The sequence below is a fragment of the Heterodontus francisci genome, chromosome 19 (genome assembly GCF_036365525.1).
Source record: "Heterodontus francisci isolate sHetFra1 chromosome 19, sHetFra1.hap1, whole genome shotgun sequence".
Classification (NCBI taxonomy): Eukaryota; Metazoa; Chordata; class Chondrichthyes; order Heterodontiformes; family Heterodontidae; genus Heterodontus; species Heterodontus francisci.
In genome coordinates, this window is record NC_090389.1 from 51,835,262 (window position 1) to 51,853,572 (window position 18,311).

An 18,311-nucleotide genomic window follows, 5' to 3' on the forward strand; every position below is an offset into this window, starting at 1 on the left:
ATGTAATGAAACCTTCAGGATACGTCCAACCATAGTTGGTAACCGTACTGATGAGAAGTAAAACTTTGAATCTGCAAAAGGAGTTCCATATTTCTTAAAGTTTTTTAATAGGTGCCATTTCTGTACATTAGCTTTAACTACAATAGATGACTCTTTTTCATTCTCCTATTTTGTTGTAATTCTCATAGAAATTGATTACTTTTCACAGATACCATACTATATTTAATTTGAACTTCTTAATTTCATTCTAAATCCTTAACTAAGGTTACTGAGTAGAAGGAGGAGCTAGGTATAAAAGTGAATGAATCATTGAAGTTCCATGACCAGTGCCTCGAGGCTATTAAAAAAGAAAAGAAAATTTTAGTGTATATTGCAAGGACAATTAAATATGATGCAATGCATTTTCTGTGTGCAGAAAGCCTCATCTAGAATATTGTGCGCGGTCTGGGTCTCCTCACGTAGCCCTGTAACAGATCAGAGGAGAGCAACTGGATTCATATCTTGTTTAAAGGCCCTCATTTTAAAGCCCTTAGCTTTATAAGTAGTGAAATAGGCCACAAAATTGGGCTGTGTAGCACCCACAGATACTCGATGCTGGGCAAGGCGCGAGTGAGGGCATTCCATATATGTGCCTGTAGTGTGAGGAGACATCAGATAGTGACATCAGTCAGCTGTTCCATATGATTTGACGCACATCTTTGAAACTTGGTCAGTGCAATCCACTGAATGCCTGTGCTAATCGCACTCAGCTGAACATGCATTCAGCTGCACAAGGAACCCCCCTCCCCGACCCCCCAAACCCCCCCAGCCCAACTAGTGCTGTGTAAAGGGACAGGCATCTGACTTGCAGTTGAGGTGCTTTTGACCTACTTTAGCCATGGAGAAATCTGTGAAGGTACTCTGGCTTGTTTTTGGAAATCTGTTCCTGAACTTGTGCTCAGGGAGGGCAGAGGATTTTGTCACCTGTAGTCTGCAAGAGCTATGGGGGCTTGTCATTGCAGTGCCTCTGGCTTTGCAACATGAGCAACAAATAGAGCAGAGGCTGCAGAGGGGGGAAGCTTTAAAAAGAGGGAGGAGGAGGGCTCTGAACAGAAGACTCTACCAATTACAGGCTTTCCAAGAGCTCATCTCATACCTCCATCTCGCCCAGGAGCAATGCCTGAGGTGGCTGGGGTTCACCAAAGAGGCAGTTACTGAATTGTACCACCTCATTCAGATGAGCTGGAGTCTCATATCAGGGTGAGGGCAGCACTGCCAGTGGCCATAAAGCTCACAGTGACATTAAATTTCTGTGTGACCGGATCTTTCCAACATCTCCCAGTATATCATCGATCGATGGATCCAGGAGGTAACGGAGGTCTTATATGACAAGATCCTGTTCTCTCTAAGGAGGGAGAGCAGGATAAGTGGATGCATAGATTTGCCAGGATAGCAGCATTCCCGATTGGACAGGGAGCCATTAACCGCGTGCACATGGTTCTATGGGCCCCCCCATGCCTATAGGGAGAGGTTTAAGAACGGCAAGGCCTATCAATCAATCAACATGCAGTTGGCGTGCAACCAGGCACAGTACATCATATCAGTGAATGATCGCAATCCTTCATTCTGAGGCAAGCTGCCATTCCTGCCATCTTCACACCTCCAAGAACAGCCAGAGGGTTACTACTCGGGGACAAAGGCCACTCCCGTACATGTGGCTGATGAACCCCCACCCCCAACCACTCGACCACACAAGGGCGGATAATGAAAGCCATGGAGAGGAACATCGGCTTGCTGAAGCAATGCTTTCCTTGCCTCTACTGCACTTACGGTGGAGCATGGCTCCAAGTTGTGGCGGTCTATTGCGTCCTCCATAACATTACCATCATGAGGGTGCAGCCATTGCTACCAGGAATTCAGAGACCACCTTGTGGGGGGTGGGGTGGGGGAAGGAGGAAGAGGGTGCAGGGACGCCTTCGCTCCAGACTGACTGTCCAGGAGCACCTGCATGGACAACGTCATGTCACTACCATGAATCCACTAGTCCCCACCTCACCATTCATCTGCTTGGTGTCTCCTTGGCTAAGATCCTACAAAAAAAGACTCTTATGACTGCGGCGGGAGCAACGCACTGCTAATTCAGTCCTGTCATTCCACAGGTCACAGCATATTATTAATTTTTACCAAAATTGGAAGAACAGCCAAATTAAACACTCCAGTATCCACTGAATGAAACAGACTAAACCAAGTATATTTAGACAACAACAAATTAACTATTTATTTAAAAAACTAAATCTTAAACACTATTAAGATAAACCTATGTCTAAAGAGCTTATAACTTCTCCATTTAATCTAACTGCCACATTCACGCACATACATTCAAAAATAACAATTAATTGGTTTTCAAATATGTAGTTTTTAAGATTAGCTGTCTGGTAAGAATAAATAAAAATGAGAAAGTCTTTGCGTTTTACGTTCCCGGTGAATGAGGTCTTCTGATGTGAAGATAATCAAAGTTCACTTGAAATCTTTATCCAGATTTGATGAAAATACTCTGTTCTTGTAAGGCAAACAGTTCAGTTGCAGTAGCATTAAACAGTTCTTTCAACGATGAGCTCAGCAATACAAATAATTTCCTGAAAAATACGTTTTTCATCCTTACACAGGGAATTAACTTGGCTTGTATCTTTGTACAATTTCTCTTGAGAGAGAATAAAACAGCTCCTTTTCTCTTCAGTTCCTCATTGGAAAGTCTCTTAGAACCAACTGCTTCAAACCCATTTCTGCCAGTTCCACGCACAGTCAAAATGGACACATCATACCATGTGACCAGCTGTTGCTCAGGGTAACCAAAAATGTAGCTGTGGTACATTGTGTCTCCAGAATGTTCTCCTTCCTTCAAGGTGCACTTTTTTTAAAAACAGTCTTAAAGGCAGATACGCAGTCTGTTTTAATCCGAGGAGAAAAAATAATACAAGTCCTTGACACCTCTACTCTGGCAAAATGAAATGCCATTCCCGAAATGCGTTTCATTACAGTGCACAAAAAAATAGAAATTGATAAAACACAATTTTTTTTAACATTCATGCACCATTCACTCCACTAATAATTTACAGCATTTTCATTTTCTTTATACCATCGCCATCTATATATTAACATAGTTAAATTTGTGACAAAGCGTCGGCAATGACATTATTTTTCCCCAAAATATGTACAACTTTTAGATGATAAGGCTGTAACAACAAACTCCATCTAAAGATTCTAGCATTTTGGTTTTCAAACTTTTCCACAAACGTTAATGGATTATGGTCAGTGTATATTAGTATTTCTTTATAGTCCTGGCGGACATAAACCTCAAAATGCTTGAGAGCCAGCAAAAGTCCTACTGTTTCTTTTTCTACAGTGGAATACTTTTTTTTGCTGGAAATTTAGTTTTCTTCAAAAGTACCCTACTGGCTTCTCTGTGCCCGATTCGTCATCCTGCACCAAACTCCAGGTTGCGAGCACGTTCGCTATTTTAAAAGGTTTAGTGAAGTTTCGAGCAGCCAATACTGGTGCATTAGTTAAGATCGCCTTTAGCTTTTCCAAAGCTGCCTGGCATTCATCTGACCATACCACTTTGTTTTTATTTTTTGTAGCAAATCGGTTAATGAAGCAGCCACAGTACTAAAATTCCGTACAAATTTCCTGCAAAAACGGCACATCCCCAAAAACCTCATTATTTCTCATTTAGATTTAGGGATAGGGAACTCTACTAAGACTTGTACCTTTGCCATTTTTGGCAATACCTGTCCTTGCCTCGCTATGTGTCTGAGGTAAGTTACTCTTGCTTTTCCGAATTTGCTTTTTGCCAGATTTATTACAAAGTCCACGGCTTGTAACTTTTTAAACAGAATTTTTAGCTGGTTTAAGTGTTCTTGCCAAGTATTACTGTATATTAGTACACCATTGAGATAGTACACAGTTGGGAACACTGGCTACCACCTGATTCATTCATCTTTGAAAAGTGGCTGGGGCATCTTTTAGCCCGAATGGCATCACCTGGCACTGATAAAGACCGTCAGGTGTTACAAAGGCTGATATCTCTTTGGCTCTGGGAGTCAAAGGAACTTGCCAGTATAGCTTGAACAAATTGATCTTGGTAAGAAAACTAGCACTGCCCACTCTGTCGATACAGTCTTCTAAACGTGGAATTGGGTAGGAGTCTGCCTTCATTATCGCACTGACTTTTTTATAGTCTATACAAAACCAGATTGACCCGTCAGGTTTAGGTACTTGAACTATCGGTGAACTCCAGCTACTTTGACAATGGTTGATCAAATTGTTTTCCAGCATGTACTGGATCTCTGCTTTCACTTGGGCCTGTTTGTCCGGACTCAAGCGGTAAGGATGCTGTTTTAAAGGAACGGTTCCCCCTATAGCCACATCATGTGTGGCTATGGTTGTACATCCCGTCTTATCGCTACAAACGCTTTTAAATGTTGTGAAAAGCCCAGTTAGCTCCTCACTTTGTTTTGCCTCTTAAGTGCAAAAGCATGTTGTCCAGTTTTCCTAGCCATTCTGTGTTCGCTAATCTGATAGTTGGAGGTTCAATCTGAGAATTTCCTAGGCCTGCTTCTGCCACATCCTCACTATCCTTTTCCTTCTCAACAGTCTCGATTACCTGACATACCTGGACTGGCTTATCCTGCTCTCTGCAATAATATTGCTTTAACATATTGATGTGACACAACTGGTTCTTCTTCCGGTGATCGGGGTGCCAATCAAGTAATCTATCTTAATATAAAAGCAAAATACTGCAGATGCTGGATATCTGAAATAAAAACAAAAATTGCTGGAAATACTCAGCAAGTCTGGCAGCATCTGTGGCGAGAGAAGCAGCGTGAACGTTTCAGGTCAGTGACCTTTCATCAGAATCTACCTTACCCACTCATTTGATCACTCTATATGGGATGCTGAACCGTGCTTTTAATGGTTCTCCATGTAACGGTAACAACACCAATACTTCATCCCTGGTTGAAAATCGTGGGGTTTTGCATTCTTGTTTGCCCATTTTTTCATATTGCTTTAAGGTTTTCCTGAGCCACACTGCAAGCTTTCATGAGACTTTCCCAGAACACAGATACATAGACCAGTATCAAAGATTCATCCTTTTGTTCCAAGAACCTGTCTTTTATGAGTCTTAGAGGACCTTTTACTTCATGTCCATAAACCAATTCGAAAGGACTGAAGCCTGTCGACTCATTGAATGAGTCTCTGGTGGCAAATAAAAGAAAGTCAAGTCCTAAATCCCAGTCATGCGAATATTCGTGACAATGGCCGGAATTTTAAAGTGGATGGATGGGAGCCGGACTCCGACGTGAAAGCCAGTGGCAAACCCGCTTCCGCCTAGCCTGGAGATCCGTCCCGTATTTTATGGATCCCCGGGCTTTAATTGTCCCGAGGCAGGACTTCCACCCACTTGAGGGAGGAGGTCCCGCCTCAGTGAGCTTAAGACCAATCAGCGGGCCGGCAGCTCTTAGTCCCAGCAGCGCCATCAGGAGCGGTGGCCACTGCTGGGACTGCAGCCCAGCCAACGCCATGGATCGAGGAGGGAAGGTCAGTAGGGAAATGCCTCACCAGAGGGATCAGTCCTTCCCTGGTGAGGTTGGAGTGGTCCTTTGGGGGGAGGGGTTGTCTTGGGTCCCGGGGGTGGGTTGGGAGGCAGAGGCGATCCTCAATCTGGTACCCTGTGCCTGACTGCCATGCCCGCCCCACCCCCCCGGGACGCGGAAAGGCCGGCAGCTATCACTGGGCGGCCTTTTACGTCCCCAGCACACCTGCTTGCCACGGGTAAAATACCTGTAGAGGCAGGCGAGGGCCATTAAGTGGCCGTTAAGTGGCCACTTAAGTGTCTTGATTGGCCTCGGGCGGGCGGGTCGTTTCCCACCCCCCCCCCCCCCCCCCCCGGCCTGACTGCCGTAAACCTGTCCAGAACCGAAATTGGTACGGGTAGGCCTCCCGGAGCCTGCCGCTCAATTTTACACCGCCCCCACACCACCATCCGACCCGCTGGGGCGGCGTAAAATTCTGGCCAATATGTTCTAATCATTGCTTTGAGAGTTTGGCAGTATCTCTCTAAAGCTCCCTGTGGCTTTGGGTGATGATGCTGAACATTTCAACTGTCTGATCCCCAAATTGCCCATGACTTCTTGAAATATCTTAGACATGAAATTAGAACCTTGGTCCGATTGAACTTCAAGTGGTAACCCATATCTCGTAAAAAATTGGGTTAAGTTTTCTACGGAAAGTCCTCATCAGGGAACTCCTCTTTGCTGACGATGCTGCTTTAACATCTCACATTGAAGAGTGCCTGCAGAGTCTCATCGACAGGTTTGCGGCTGCCTGCAATGAATTTGGCCTAACCATCAGCCTCAAGAAAACGAACATCATGGGGCAGGACGTCAGAAATGCTCCATCCATCAATATTGGTGACCACGCTCTGGAAGTGGTTCAAGAGTTCACCTACCTAGGCTCAACTATCACCAGTAACCTGTCTCTAGATGCAGAAATCAACAAGCGCATAGGAAAGGCTTCCACTGCTATGTCCAGACTGGCCAAGAGAGTGTGGGAAAATGGCGCACTGCAACGGAACATAAAGGTCCGAGTGTATCAAGCCTGTGTCCTCAGTACCTTGCTCTATGGCAGCGAGGCCTGGACAACGTATGTCAGCTAAGAACGACGTCTCAATTCATTCCATCTTCGCTGCCTCCGGTGAATACTTGGCATCAGGTGGCAGGACCGTATCTCCAACACGACATGAAGTCCTGTGACATTGATCACAAGTCGTGGGAGTCAGTTGCCAGCGTTCGCCAGAGCTGGCGGGCAGCCATAAAGGCAGGGCTAAAGTGTGGCGAGTCGAAGAGACTTAGCAGTTGGCAGGAAAAAAGACAGAGGCGCAAGGAGAGAGCCAACTGTGTAACAGCCCCGACAAACAAATTTTGCTGCAGCACCTGTGGAAGAGCCTGTCACTCTCGAATTGGCCTTTATAGCCACTCCAGGCGCTGCTCCACACATCACTGACCACCTCCAGGCGCTTACCCATTGTCTCTCGAGATAAGGAGGCCAAAGAAGGGATTGTCCTTAAAGGAATGGCCTCTGGAAATTCAGTAGCCATAACCATGATAGTAAGTATGTATTGATATCCCGCTTTTGTTTTTGGCAATGCTCCTACACAGTCAACCAATACCCTGCTAAATGGTTCCTCAATCACTGGTATGGGAAGTAGTGGTGTTGGTTTTATGGTAGGTTGAAGTTTCCCCACCATTTGACATGTATGGCATGTCCCACAAAATTGTCTCACATCCTTTGTTAGACCTGGCCAGTAATAATGTTGGCTTATGCGTGATTTGGTCTTCCGAATTCCCTTATGTCCTGCAAAAGGAATGTCATCTGCTCATCTTAATAATCCCTGGCGATATTTAGGTGATACCACTATCTGTTCAACAAATGTCCAGTCTTCGTCCGCAGGTCTATGAGGTGGTCTCCATTTCCTCCTCAAAACCCCATTTGCCTCAGCTTCTGTCAGAGCCGTCTGTGCTATTCGGTATATCTCTGGATCAGCTTGTTGAACTGCAATGAAAGATGATCTGTTAAACATCTTATTTGAATTATCTAAATCCCCAAATAAGGTTTCAGATATTCAGCTATCTGTTTGGGGTTCCACTTTTACCTCCAACAACGGATCCTATTTAGCCATTGCTCGAGTGACTACACATGCAGGAAATATTCCTGGAATCTGTTCCTGTAATTGGTCCGTTTCCCTAACTTCACTTGGTTTCTCTGCAATTATAGGAGAAACTGATACTTTTGATCATCCAAATCATTTCCTCGGAGTAGATCAATTCCCTCTACTGACAAACTGTGGACAACTCTTACAGTTACTATCCCAGATATTAAGTCACTCTCTAGGCATACTTTATATAAAGATACGGGTATATACTCCCACCAATTCCATGAACTAAAACTCTAGCGTTCAAGGCACTCTCTGGTGGAAACGTTATATCTTTCCCCAGCAAGAGGGTTCCTCCTGTATCCCTGAGTATAATGATAGAGTTTCCTGCCTCACTTACAGGATATGGAGTTACTTTCCCCCTTATAACTTTCGGGTATCTTATTAACCTCTACACTCACTTTTGTTTTTGTATCTGGTTTTACCGCTGCCATTAAAGCCATAGCTTGGTCTGTTATACTTTCAGTGAGAGTCTTTTCCTCTGCATTAGCTTTGTGTACCCCAACAAGTCCTATGGGTTTACCTTGCAATTTCCAGCATTCTGAACAAGATGACCCGTTTTGTGGCAATGATAACACTTTGGCTTGCGAACCTCACTTCTACCCTCAGCACCTTCCTTTCTGGCCTGAGGAGGTGATCCTGGGGCATTCCCAACTGTTCCTTCTTGTCCCTGGCTACTTGCCTTCCTTTCACTCTCTCACTTCCTATCTGTCTCAGGTTTATGGAGGTAACGGACAAAAGGTTTTGGCTTATTCACAAGCTCGAAATCATCAGCAATTTCCGCTGCTTGCCTAGCTTTCAAAACTTTCAGGTTATCTACATGAGTTCTCACTACTGAAGGAATGGAGTTTTTAAATTCTTCCATGAGAATCAACTCTCGAAGGTTCTCATATGTGGTTTCCATCTTTAATGCCCGTATCCAACGGTCCAAATTAATTTGCTTCACCTCTCAAATTCTACATATGTCTGCCCAGCCAATCTCAAAACTTCTGACGGTAAGCTTCAGGGACTAACTCATACGACATGAGAATAGCCTTTTTTACCATCTCATAATCTGCAAAGGCCTCTTCAGAAAGCATGGCATAAACTTCATGAGCTCTGCCTACCAAACTGCTTTGCATAAGCAGTGTCCCACTTTTCTTTGGCCATTTCATCTGTTTGGCCATTTTTTCGAAAGACATGAAAAATACCTCTAAGTCCCTTTCCTCAAACTTAGGAAGAGCTTGTATAAATGTAAACAACTTTTTGCTGGGTCCTGAGCTGAATTCAGATTCTTCCTGTCCCGAATTTTCCCTGGGGTCACGACTCCCCTTTTGTCTTAGTTCCATCTCTTTTAACCTAAATTCTCTTGCTTCTCTTTCTCTCTGAAATGCGCTCTCCTTCTCCCTTTCCTCTTTTTCCAATTCAAGTTTTCTTATAGCTATTTCTTTTTCTGTTTCAAGTGTTTTCGTTTCCAACTGAATTCTAGCCAATTCTACTGCATCACACTCTGACTTACTACCTCCTTGTTCCTCGTCGTCATCTTCTGATTCCAGATGTAGGGCTATTAGGTCAATTATCACTGCTTTTTTGGCACCTGACCCCAATTTTGCTTCCGATTCTTTTAGTTTATTCTTAAAGTTATCAAGTCACTGAAGGAAACATTCTTCTTTCCCTAAAACTCTGCTGAAACTACTAATGCCATTACAATGGTATAGACTGTACCTTTTTATACAAGAAACCTGGTTCCTTTTATTTTATGTAATTGGCTTTGGATTTGAATCCCAACAATCGAGTTTCCAATTAATATGATCACAGATGTGAGAGCAATTAATATGATGCCAGATGCAAGACCCCAATTAATGTGTTATCCCAGAGACGAGTAATTAATATGATTCCAAACTCGAGCCCGCCAATTAGACTGATTCTGATCCCAGACGCGGGCCGCCTAATTAAATATGATCCTCATCGCAGACGAGCCCACAATTAACTATGTTACAAAAGCGGCGGGAGCAACGCACTGTTAATTCAGTCCCATCACTCCACAGGTTGCAGCATATTCATTTTTACCAAAATCGGAATAACAGCCAAATTAAACACTCTAGTATCCCCAGAATGAAACAGACCAAACCAAGTATCTTGCATCAACAGAAAATTAACTATTTATTTAAAAAAAATTAAATCTTAAACACGATTAAGATAAACCTATGTCTAAAGAGCTTATAACTTCCCAATTTAATCGAACTGCCACATTCACACACATGCATTCAAAAATAACAATTATTTAGTTTTTAAAAGTGTAGTTTGTAAGATTAGCTGTCTGTTAAGAATAAATAAAAATGAGAAAGTCTTTGCGTTTTACGTTCCCAGTGAATGAGGTCTTCAGATGTGAAGATAATCAAAGTTTACTTGAAGTCTTTACCGGATTTGATGAAAATACTCTGTTCTTGATAGGCAAACAGCTCGGTTGCAGTAGCATTAAACAGTTCATTTAACGATGAGCACAGCAATACAAATAATTTCTTGAAAAAGAAGAGCTTTTCTTTCTTACTCAGGGAATTAACTTGGCTTGTGTCATTGTAGAATTTTTCTTGAGAGAGAATAACACAGCTCCTTTTCTCTTCAATAAAAGCAAAATACTGCAGATGCTCGAAATCTGAAATAAAAACAAGAAATGCTGGAAATACTCAGCAGGTCTGGCAGCATCTGTGGAAAGAGAAACAGAGTTAACGTTTTGGGTCAGTGAACCTTCTTCGGAACTGGCAAATATTAGAAATGTCAAAGGTTATAAGCAAGTGAGGCGGGGGTGGGGCAAGAGATAACAAAGGAGAAGGTGTAGATTGGACAAGGCCACATAGCTGACCAAAAGGTCATGGAGCAAAGGCAAACAATATGTTAATGGTGTGTTGAAAGACAAAGCATTAGTACAGATAGGGTGTTAACGGACTGAAGATTGAACAGCAGCAAGTACAAACATGAAAAAAACAGTGGGTAAGCAAACTAAACAAACTAAGATGAAATGAAATAAACATTAAAAAAATTGTAAAAAATGTAAAAAAGAAAATAAGAAAAAATAACTAAAAATGAAAGTAAAATGGGGGGCCCGTCATGCTCTGAAATTATTGAACTCAATGTTCAGTCCGGCACGCTGTAGTGTGCCTAATCGGTAAATGAGATGCTGTTCCTCGAGCTTGCGTTGATGTTCACTGGAACACTGCAGCAATTCCAGGATAGAGATGTGAGCATGAGAGCAGGGGGGAGTGTTGAAATGGCAAGCAACCGGAAGCTCAGGGTCCTGCTTGCGGACTGAGCGGAGGTGTTCCGCAAAGCGGTCAACCAGTCTGTGTTTGGTCTCCCCAATGTAGAGGAGACCACATTGTGAGCAGCGAATACAGTAGACTACATTTAAAGAAGTACAAGTAAATCGCTGCTTCACCTGAAAGGAGTGTTTGGGGCCTGGGATAGTGAGGAGAGAGGAGGTAAATGGGCAGGTATTACACCTCCTGCGATTGCAGGGGAAGGTGCCATAGGAAGGGGACGAGGTGGTGGGGATAATGGAGGAGTGGACCAGGGTGTCGCGGAGGGAACAATCCCTTCGGAATGCTGACAGGGGAAGGGAGGGGAATATGCGTTTGGTAGTGGCATCACGCTGGAGGTGGCAGAGGATGATCCTTTGGATATGGAGGCTGATGGGGTGGAAAGTGAGGACAAGTGGAACCCTGTCACGGTTCTGGGAGGGAGGGGAAGGGGTGAGGGTAGAGGAGTGGGAAATGGGCCGGACACGGTTGAGGGCCCTGTCAACAACTGGGGGGGAATCCTCGGTTGAGGAAAAAGAAGGTCATATCTGAAGAACCATCATGGAAGGTAGCATCATCAGAGCAGATGCGTCGGAGACGGAGAAACTGGGAGAATGGAATGGAGTCCTTACAGGAGGTAGGGTGTGAAGAAGTGTAGTCGAGGTAGCTGTGGGAGTCGCTGGGCTTATAATGGATATTAGTAGACAACCTATCCCCAGAGATGGAGACAGAGAAGTCGAGGAAGGGAAGGGAAGTGTCAGAGATGGACCATGTAAAGGTGATGAACTGTTTTGATTGAGTATATAAGGAGAAACTGTTTCCAGTGGTAGAGGGTTGATTAGCAGAGGATACAGATTTAAGATAACTGGCAAGAGAGCCAGAGATGAGATGGAGAATTTTTTACGCAGCAAGTTGCTGTGATCTATACTGTACTGCCTGAAGGGGTGGTGGAAGCAGATTCAATGGTAACTTTCAAAAGGAAATTGGATAAGTGCTTGAAGGTGAAATAAATTGCAGGCTATGGGGAAAGAACAGGGGAGTGGGATGAATTGGGCAACTCTTTCAAAGAGCTGACACAGGCAGGATGAGCCAAATGGCCGCCTTCTGTGCTGCAAGATTCAATTGAAAATTAAATACTGGCTTGGTCAAGCTCATATAAATAAGTTGTTGGAGAAGTAGGATATACATTTGTGTTCAAATGGTAATCTTAGTCTGGTCTTTGAGGATGACACTAATCAAAAACAAAGCACCACTTCTGTCCGGAAATAAAATTGCCAGGCAAGTCACTGCTCTTACACACTTCTAAAGATCAGATACACAGTACTATTGGTAAAGGACTTGTGGGAAGATACTGTCTCTTGGCTGTAAAAATGGCACATGGCAGAACGTGATTTTTAGAAGTAAAAACAGAAAGTGCTGGAAATACTCTGCGGGTCTTGCAGCATGTGTGGCGAGAGAAGTAGAATTAACGCTTTAGGTCTGTGTCATTTCATCAGAACTGGCAAAGGTTAAAAATGTAATAGGTTTTAAGCAAGTGAAGTGGGGGTGGTGGGGCGGGGCGGGGGGAGTGAGTGGTGGAAGAGAACAAAAGGGAAGGTGTGTGATAGTCAGAGGGCAGGAGAGCATAACTGGCAAGGTGGTCATGGGGCCAAGGCAAAGGGAGTCCTAATGGTGTGGTGAAAGACAAAGCAGTAGTGCAGAGAGAGTGTTAATGACAGAGTAATGAACAGCTCTGGCCCAAAGCACAAACATGAAAAACCAAGTTTAAGGCAGGCACATGGTAAAAAAAAGATAAAATAAAATAATAAAAAAGTGCCAGTCATGCTCTGATTTTTAGAAGAGTTGTGGAGGAGAAATAAAGAGGAATTGGATAACTTAAATGGAAGAAAATATTGATTTTTTTTTTGACACTTCACTAACCCAGCACCTCAGGTGATCTTTAAACAATATATTGGAGTTTGATAACATGCACTTTTAAGTGATAAGCAAGCAATATCACTTTATTTTGAACAATTTAATTGAATAGCCGCAAGAGAAAATGAATAATATCTGTGAAATTCACTTTGTATAAGTGAACCCTTCACTGGCCAGTTATTATCTGAATTTGTTTTTCCTATATATTACAGTATGGTAATTGCCTTCAGAAAATAACTATTTTTGGATTATTGGATCCTGCAGGTGATGTGCCCTTTGGGAGCAAGCCGCACATCCGATTATGATCAGTTTGCAATGCAGGAAGGCTTTTTCATTTCTCAGTGGTATCCTTCAGCAGTCCTATGTGCCTTTTTGGTGAATAAGTTTACCTTCTTTGTCAAGCTTTGGGGATCGTTCCCCCCACCCCCACTGATAACAACATAACCATGCGTCAAGACATCAGACTTAAATATTGTTGCAGACTGAGATGTTAAAATTTTAACTTGCTGGATCTTTCCCTAAAACAATGGAAGGCCTGTGTGTGTGTATCTTTTAAAAAAAAATTTGGTCCCTGCGATAAAGTAATCCAGAACATTTTGACCAGCTGCAGTGTGCTGTGGCCAACTTACATAATGCAACTTAACTTGGATATCCAGACTGAATTTTTGGAAATGGCGCTGCTTTAAATGGATTTATTGTGTTTGGTATAAAAATTGTAGTCCAATCTTTCGTGTGAGGTTTAAACAAGATTTCCTGTTGCTATAAATGTATAAAGGGAAGTGTTGGCTAATGTACTACATGTATCTTATGAACTTCGTGCCTGTGTGAAAGTAACATAGACTTGGAAGATTTGTTCTCACTATTTAAGAAAAGGACTCTGAAGTTGCGAGCATGTTTTGTTTTAAAAAGTGGTGAATATTATTTAATAATGTGCATATGAAAAGAAACTGGACAAATATAAAACTGTTGAAAAGATTAGAATGCATTGAAGTGAACATTTGCAAGTTTCTAAAATTTTCCTAACCTTTTGGCCTACCACTAATCTTCACAGAATTGTACGCCTTTTCTTTCAATTTCGTATCATCCTCCATGTCCTTGGTTGGCCACGGATGGTTCATCCTTCTTGTAGAGTTTAGGCTTCATTAATAGGGACATAGAATACAAAAGCAAGGAAGTTATGTTAAACTTGTATAGAACACTGATTTGGCCTCAACTGGAGTATTGTATCCAAATCTGGCCACCACACTTTAGGAAAGATGTGAAGGCATTAGAGAGAGTGCAGAAAAGGAATGGTTCCAGGATGAGGAACTTTGGTTGCATAGATGGATTGAAGAAGTTGGGACTGTTTTCCTTAGAGAAGAGATGGTTGAGAGGAGATTTGATAGAGGTGTTCAAAATCATGAGGGGTCTGGACAGGGTAGATAGGGAAAAACTGCTCCCATTAGTGGAAGGATCAAGAACAAGAGGGCACAGATTTAAGGTAATTGGCAAAAGAAGCAATAGCGACATGAGGAAAAACTTTTTCACGCAACAAGTGGCTAGGATCTGAAATGCACTGCCTGAGAGTGTGGTGGAGGCAGGATCAGTTGAGGCATTCAAGAGGGAATTGGATTGTTATCTGTAAAGGAAGAATGTGCAGGGCTGTGGGGAGAAGGCTGGGAATGGTAGGAGGTAAATTACTTCTTCGGAGAGCCAGCGCAGACATGACAGGCTGAATGGCCTCCTTTTGTGCTGTAACAATTCTGAGAGTCTTTTATTCTCAATGGAATATATCTTTTATCTATCTCCAATGCCTCTCCACCATCATCCGGCTGAATGGATCTGCTCTTGCCTGGTTCCATTCTTATCTATCTAATCGTAGGCAAAGAATCACCTGCAATGTATTTTTTTCCCACTCCTGTAACGTTACCTTGATGTCCCCCAAGGCTGCCCCTCGGCAACATCACCCAAAAACACAATGCCAGTTTCCAAATGTACACTTAAGATCCCCTGTTGTATCTCACCAGCATCTCTCTTGATCCTTCCACTCCTTCTAAATTGTCAGACTGCTTGTCCGACATCCAATACTGGATGAAAAGAATTTTCCCCCAACTAAATACTGGCAAGGCCGAAACCATTGTCTTTTCTCACCATATACTCTACTCCCTAGCCACGACTCCATCCCTCTCTCTGACAACTGTGTGAGGTTGAACCAGAATGTTTGCAACCTTAGTGCCATATTTGACCCGAGATGAGCATCTGACCATACACCCATGCCAACAGCAAAGACTGCTTATTTCCACCTCCGTAACATCGCCCGACACCGCTCCAGCCTCAACCCAAATGCTGCTGAAACCGTAATCAATGCCTTTGTTACTTCTAGACTTGACTATTTTAACACACTCCTGGCTGGCCTCTAGCATTCTATCCTCTGTAAACCTGAAGTCATCCAAAACTCTGCTGTCCATGTCCTAACTCGCATCAAAACCTATTCTTCCATCACCCAGTGCACTCTGACCTACATTGGCTCCTGATTAAACAACACCTTGATTTTAAAATTCTCAGCCCTGTTTTCAAATCCCTCCATAGCCTCATCCCTTCCTATCTCTGTAAGCCCCTCCAGCCCCACAACCCTCCAAGATAACTGTATTCCTCTAATTCTGGTCTCTTGAATCACTTGGATTTTAATCACTCTGTTTAGCATGCATATAGTACTGTGTTTTGGCATCATCTAATTGAGATCTCATTTTAGGTATGCATAGTGCTGCTCCTGACATGGTTTTTTACCAGGGCTTGCCCACTGGCTGATGGTAATAGTAGAGTGAGAGGTATGCTGGACCATGAGATTACAGTTTGTGGTGGAATACAATGCTACTGCTGATGGCCCACAGCGCTTCTCGGATGCCCCGTTTTGAGCTCCTAGATTTTACTGGACCAATCATTTAACACAGTTGTATTGCCACCCAATACAATGGAGGGTGTCCTCAGTATGAAGACAGAATTTCATCTCCACAAAGAATGTGTGGCAGTCACTGCTACCAGTACTGCGACTGGTAGATTGGAGAGGACAAGGTCAAGGTTTTTCCCTTGTTGCTAATTCTCTCACCATCTGCCTCAGACCCAGTGTGGCAGCAATGTCCTTCACGTCTTGACCAACCAGGTCAGTAGTGGTGCTACTGAGCCACTCTTGGTGATGGTGTTAAAGTATTACACCCAGAGTACATTCTGTGCCCTTTCTACCCTCAGTGTTTCTTCCAAGTGTTGCTCAACATGGAGGAGTACTGATTTATCAGCTGAGAGAATGTGGTAGTTCGTAATAAGCAGGCGGTTTCCTTGTCCATGTTTGACTTGATGCCGTGAGACTTCACGGGGTCTGCAGTAAATGTTGAGGACTCTGAGGGCCACTCTGTCCCAACTGCACACCTCTGTGCCAACACCTCTGGTGGGTCTGTCTTCCTGGTGGAACAGGACATAACTAGAGATAGTGATGGAGGAAGTTGGGACATTGGCTGAAAGGTATGATGCGGTGAGTGTGATTATGTCTGGCTGTTGCTTGACTAGTCTGTGGGTCTGGTCTCCCAATTATGGCACCAGTGCCCAGCTGTTAGTGAGGAGGACTTTGCAAGGCCAACTGGGCTGGGTGTGGCTTTGCCATATCTACATCCAGTGCCTAGGTCGATGCTGGGTGGTCTTTCCGGTTTTCTTCTTACAATTTGATACAACTGAATGGCATGCTAGGCCATTTCAACCATTTGTTGAAGAACCAATTACAATGCTGTGGATCTGGAGTCACATATAGGCTGGAACTGGGTAAGGATGGCAGGTTTCCTTATCTCAAGGACAGTAATCAACCAGATGGGTTTTTATGACAATATGGTAGTTTCATGGTGACCATTACTGAAAGTAGCTTTTTATCCAGATTTTGTTTAATTAACTGACTTAAATTCCCCAGCTGGCATGTTGGGATTTGTATTAATGTCTCTGGATCATTAGTCCACTTCTCTGGAATACTAGTCCAGTCACATAGCCACTATGCTACCGAATCACAGTAGAAAAGACACAAAAATGTTGAATAATAAACTGGTCTTAAATGACAATAGAGATTTCATTTATCTTTTAAATTGCCAAATCTATTTAAAAAGTTGTGGATGACTGAACAATACTTCTTGAATCCTAGAAAGTTTTTTTTATTTCAGTTGCTTTATTTCAAAATGTCAGCACTTTAGTTTTAAGTTTAACAGGGAATATTGTTACAAACATGACGGGAACAACACACTGTCAATTCAGTCCTGTTACTCCATAGGTTGCAGCATATTATTAAAGTTTTTCCACCCAACTGGAAAACAGTCAAATTAAACACTTTCATAACGCCCAGCATAAAACAGACCAAACCAGGTTTCTTTAGACAACAACAAATTAACTATTTATTAAAACAAAATCTTAAACACTATTAAGATAAACCTGTGTCTTAAGACCTTATAACTTCTTATTTTAACCTAACTTTCCCATTCACACACATACATTCAAAAATAACAATAGTTAACCAGTTTTAAAAGTGGTGTTTTTAAAATTAGCTGTTTCTTAAGAATAAATAATAAGTAAGTCTTTGTGGGTTATGTTCCTGATGGATGAGGATAATGTGAAAATAATCAAAGGCTATTTGAATATTCACTTGGATTGTTGAAGCAGTCTTTTTTTTTGACAGGCATTCAAACTCTTAGTCTGCAGCAGGCATCAATAGTTCCTTCAGCAATACTAAATGGTCTCTTAAAAGGGTTATTTTCTCTTTAGGCAATTAATTTGGCCTGTAGTTCCTTGTAGAATTTCTGCTGAGAGAGAATAAACAGCTGTTTTCTCTTCAGTACACTTTGCTGGTGAGTCTGGTTCAGACTAGTTTTTGCCAGTTTTGCACACTGTCAAATCAAAGCATTATACCATGTGACACCTCTTTCCTGCTGTTGCCGAGGTAACAAAATGCAACTGTGGCACACTGTGCCCCCAGAAAATCCAAAACTTCTCTCCCTGTCTTAAAGGCGCTCTGTTTTTAACAAGAATTTCAAAGGCACACTGTTCGAATCTGAGGAGAAAAATAATACAAGTCCGTGACAAATTTATTGGATGAAAACTTGTACAGTGTATTTTTGTTTCATATCCACTTATGTTTTTAAGGCGGTGCTAATGTTACATTCAACTTCTTGCCAAATGCTCCTCATCCACAGAGAAAACCCTTATCTTGAGCAGAAAATTTAAAATAGTCACAGAAACATTTGCTCTGCATTAAATAAAATGCAGAACGTACCGCCAGCTATGCTACAGAGATGATGAACCTTTTGAGGGAACTTAAATGCAGTCATGCTTTAAAAGAGAAAATGCATTATTAATTTCCAAATTTC

General features: G+C 42.7%; 1 protein-coding gene across 7 annotated transcripts in view; it reads left to right on the top strand.

The window, feature by feature from the left end:
- fhit (fragile histidine triad diadenosine triphosphatase) overlaps window positions 1-18,311 on the top strand; it is a 1,297,392-nt gene that overhangs the window by 201,653 nt on the left and 1,077,428 nt on the right. Inside the window, exon 1 of one of the 7 annotated variants that reach the window (XM_068051605.1) lies at window positions 4,704-4,874. The exons of the other annotated variants lie outside the window; for them this stretch is intronic. The gene's annotated coding sequence lies outside the window, so the exon portion shown is untranslated. Of the gene's footprint in view, window positions 1-4,703; window positions 4,875-18,311 lie in introns of those variants that run through there. 7 annotated transcript variants of the gene reach the window in all.